We start from the raw sequence: 3,949 nt of genomic DNA, 5'->3' as shown, positions 1-3,949 counted from the left end.
TCATTCTGCCTGTTGTTCATATATAAAAATGCTATAGATTTCTGTATGTGGATTTTGTATTCTGCAGCTTTACTGTTTTCATGTATTACTTCCAGTAATTTTTTCATGGATACCATTGGGTCTTCTATGTATGCAATTATGTCATTTGCCAATCGAGATAGTTTCACTTCTTCTTTTCCTATTTGAATGCCTTTTATTTTGTTCTCTTTTCTGATTGCATTGGTGAGGATGTCCAGCACTATATTGAAAAGGATTGGAGGAAGTGGGCATCCTCATCTTGTGCCAGTTTTTAGTGGAAAGCTTTCAGCTTTTCTCCATTTAGGATGATGTTTGTGATGGTTTTTTCATAGATAGCTTTTATTGTGTTGATAAATGATCCTTCTATGCTGATATTGCTGAGAGTCTTGATCATGAAGGGATGTTGTATCTTATCAAATGCTTTTTCTCCATCAATTGATATGACCATATGGTTTTTATCTTTCTTTCTGTTAATATGGTGTATTACACTTATGGTTTTGCATATGTTGTGCCAACTTTGCATTCCTGGAATAAAACCTATCTGATCGTGATGTATAATCATTTTTATAAGTGGTTGGATATGATTTGCTAATATCTTGTAGAGAATCTTTGTGTCTATATTCATCAGAAATATTAATCTATAGTTTTCCTTCCTTATCCTGTCCTTATGTGTTTTAAGGATAAGGGTGATGGAAGCTTCATAGAATGAATTAGGGAGATATTCACCCTCTTTGATCTTTAAAAATAACTTCAGCAGTATGGTGGGTTAACTCTTCTTGGAAGGTTTTGTAGAATTCAGAGATGAAGCTATCAGGACCAGGTCCGGGACGCAAACTGCGGTTGACTATGTGGGAGTACAGCTACATAGCCATTACGCTAACTGCTGGTTCCCCATTATCTCCTTTTTCACAGGTAGTTCAGTACAAGGGAGGATCCCAGGGAAACTTAAAATACTAGAGAATTTCAGAACTGTGATTCTAGACCTGTCTAGTCCCTCTGACAGGCTGGAAGATGAGTAGGAGAGGATAATATAAGAGGGAAGAAAAGAGTACAGGGGAGAATAAAGAAAAAGTCATGTGTTGTGCTAACATCAGGGGCCTGGAGATGGAACTGGAGCTCTGCTGCAGAGTGAAGACCAGTCTGTGGGGCAAGGAGGAAGAGGGAATTAACAAAAGAAAAAAGAAAAACAAAGAAAAAAACTAAACCTTCCTATCTTTCTGGGAGGGGAGAGTCCTCAGCTTGGGAGGGTTAGAAGTGGGGTGGAGGGCACTGGTGCCCCTGCCTCAACGTTCCTTGTTGTCCAGGGGTGTGGAGATGGAACTGGAGCTCTGCCTGCAGAGTCAAGGCCAGTCTTTCTATGGAGGGAGGGTTCTGGGCTTGGGAGGGCTGGAAGTGGGGCAGGGGGCAGTAGTGCCCCTACCTCAATGTCCCTTGCTGGCCAGGAGCTTAGAGGTGGAGCTGAAGCTCTGCTGCAGAGTAAAGGCCAGTCTATTTGTAGTTTTAATTTATATTTCTTTAATGATTAGTGAAGTCTGATATGTTTTCTTATTTATTGGGCATTTGCATATTTTCTTTGGAGAAAATTTTACTCAAGTCCTTGTCCATTTTCTAATTGGATTATTTACTTATTTTGCAATTGAGATTCTGGAAATTTATCTTTTGTCATATATGGTTTGCAAATGTTTTCTCTTTCTGTGGGTCATCTTTTCACTCTGTTGTTAGAGCCCTTTCATGCAAGAAATAAAAGCTTTTAAATTTGATGAAGTCTTATTTATCTGTTTTTCTTTTGCTTATACTTTTAGTGTCATATTGAAGAAAATATTGCCAAATCCAGGGTCATAATTTTCTTATATGTCTTCTTCTGTGTTTTATAGTTTTATATCTTACTTTTAGGTCTTTGATCCATTTTGAGTTTTTGTTGTTGTTGTTGTTGTTGTTGTTTTTTGTATATGATTTTGTAAAGATCCGACTTAATTCTTTTGAATGTGAATACTGTTTTCCCAGCATGGTTTGGTGAAAAAAAAAATGCCTTTTATCCATTGAATTGTCTTGCTACCCTACTTGAAATTAAAACACTGACCATGTGTGAAAAGCCTTATTTCTGGGTTTCCTATTCCATTCCATTGGTCTATAGTTTGTCCTTATGCTAGTACCACACTATTTTGATTATGATAGATTTGTAGTAAGCTTTGAGATCAAGAAGTGTGAGTCCAACTTTTTAAAACAGTGTTTTGATTATTTGGGATCCCTTGAGACTTAATATAATACTAGAATTAAGTTTTCTATTTCTGAAATAAAAACAAAAACAAAAACACAAAGAAAACCCCTATTGTGATTTTGACAGTGATTGCATTGAATAGGTACATAATTCTGGGTATTACTGTTATCTTAACACTCTTAATCCTTCAAATTTGTGAACACAGATGTCTTTCCACTTATTTATGATTCTTTTCATTTCTTTTAGCAATGTTTTATAGTTTTCAGAATCCAAGTTTTTATCTTCTTGGTTAAATTTATTCTTTTTTTTTTAGTTTAAATGCATTTTATTTTTAGACAATGTACATGACTTTTTTTTTTCTTAAAAACAATGCCTCTACTCCAAATAAATCACAGTCAAAATAAGTGAAGGGCTCAAGATGACCTCAGTCCTATTTGTCTTTAGTCCTGGTGTTTTGTGGATGACAAACAACAGTCAGTTATGACAGGTGATAGATCCAAAGTAATTGCCAAATTTGTTAACATTTTTCCATTTCTAAACCATCCTTTAAAAAAAAATCATATATGGGGTCACACCATCCTCACGGTAGTCCAGTAGAGCAACCATGCCATCTGGATTCATGTTTTTACCAGTAAAGAACTGGTAGTTTTTGAAATTAGCAAGAATATGCTTGATTTGTTCTGCAGCCCCTGTCATAAACAGTTTTACTCTTTCTGGTATCTATTCTTCAAATTTTCCTTTGATTGATTTCATGTAATCTTTGATTTACTTCTTGTAGGCTTCTTTTGTGAAGCTGGTTTCCTGCAAGTGATGGTTCGTGAAAATGTCAGCACCAGTGACTACTGTGCTTTCAGTACCTTCCTCTTCAGGGCCTTCAGAGGAGGCATTTCCACCAATGAGCGAGTCATCAATGTTACCCTCTGTCCTACTGATCATCTTCCCCTCCACCTCCAGGCATAGCCTATCTATGATCTCCCGGATCTTATAAATGTTGGAGAACATCTCATTGTGGCTGATGAGGTCCTGGTAGATAATCATGATGGCTGCTGGAGGAAGATGATGGTGGTGCTTGCTGAGTAGGAGCCATAGCTCGGAGAGAACGTGGTGCAGCTGGAGCAGCACTGGGGGGGGAGAGAGAGGAAAAGCTAAATTTATTCTTAAATATTTTATTCCTTTTGGTGCTATTATAAGTGGAATTGTTTCTTAATTTCTTTTTTTAATTGGTAATTGCTAGCATAAAACATACCATTTTATTTTTAGCATAAGTGGAGTTTATTATGATGCAAAAATTGCCAATTTTATCAACAGTATTTTTCATGATTCACATGAATATATAATCCATGAACTTTTTCTTTTTTTTTCTTGTTTTCTTTTTTTATTTTTTTTATTATCATCATAACCTTCTTTATATTACGTTGGATTACATATAACTTTACAGTGTATTACATTCCTTTTTCAAAAGGGAATGCCATACATGTCAGTCAGTACAGAGACGCTTCAACATTCGATATCTTTTCTGTGTTTTCTCCAATCATTATTGTTATTATTATAATTATTTTTTAAAACAGTCGGTCGCTATTTCTCATTTTGCTTGTAAAAATACTTTGCCCATCATGAAATACTTCTCAGACCAATCCAGTTGAGAATACAATACACGTCATCAACAGTTAATAAGCCATATCTGTTTCTCACTAACGTCCTGTCTCTCTATTG

The 3,949-nt window shown here is 35.8% G+C and overlaps 1 pseudogene; it reads right to left on the bottom strand.

The window, feature by feature from the left end:
• Positions 1-2,753: 2,753 nt before the first annotated feature.
• Positions 2,754-3,274, bottom strand: LOC106733571 (translationally-controlled tumor protein pseudogene; annotated as a pseudogene).
• Between the last annotated feature and the right edge of the window lie 675 nt (positions 3,275-3,949).

Source organism: Tupaia chinensis, unplaced genomic scaffold, assembly GCF_000334495.1.
Source record: "Tupaia chinensis unplaced genomic scaffold, TupChi_1.0 Scaffold144102_1, whole genome shotgun sequence".
Classification (NCBI taxonomy): domain Eukaryota; kingdom Metazoa; phylum Chordata; class Mammalia; order Scandentia; family Tupaiidae; genus Tupaia; species Tupaia belangeri.
Note: the sequence above shows the minus strand (reverse complement) of the source record. Positions and strands in the feature narration are given on the sequence as shown.